The sequence below is a fragment of the Chroicocephalus ridibundus genome, chromosome 13, assembly GCF_963924245.1.
Source record: "Chroicocephalus ridibundus chromosome 13, bChrRid1.1, whole genome shotgun sequence".
In the NCBI taxonomy this organism is placed as follows: Eukaryota; Metazoa; Chordata; class Aves; order Charadriiformes; family Laridae; genus Chroicocephalus; species Chroicocephalus ridibundus.
Genome location: NC_086296.1, coordinates 7,521,525 through 7,521,891, shown reverse-complemented (window position 1 = coordinate 7,521,891; position 367 = coordinate 7,521,525). Strand labels below are relative to the sequence as shown.

General features: G+C 30.0%; 1 long non-coding RNA gene across 2 annotated transcripts in view; it reads right to left on the bottom strand.

The window, feature by feature from the left end:
- The window catches only part of LOC134522956 (uncharacterized), a 51,447-nt gene that overhangs the window by 16,710 nt on the left and 34,370 nt on the right, over nt 1-367 (bottom strand). The gene's annotated exons all lie outside the window — the stretch shown is intronic.

Below are 367 nucleotides of genomic sequence, written 5' to 3'. Positions count from 1 at the left end.
AATAAAATTATACTACAAATATTCTGGTTTTTAACCTTGATTTCCTGAATATACAGTGGAATCCTATTAGATTCTAAATGTACACTGGCATCCTATTAGTTTTGTCAGATAATATAACAGAATGCAAGCGGTCCTGTCTTTGCCAAGATAAATCAGTGGAGATGCTTCAGCTATTGAATTACTTAATATGATTTAAAATTGGAATAAGAAAACAATTAAGCAAAATCTCCTATGAGTAAAAGCTAGTTTCCTTTTCTAACTTTGTTTTAAAATATCCATATGCTGTGTTTCTGGAATATGCCATTTATAACCAGCTAAAAAAGCCTAATATTAAGATGGTATAAGCTGCATAAGGAATATATAGGGA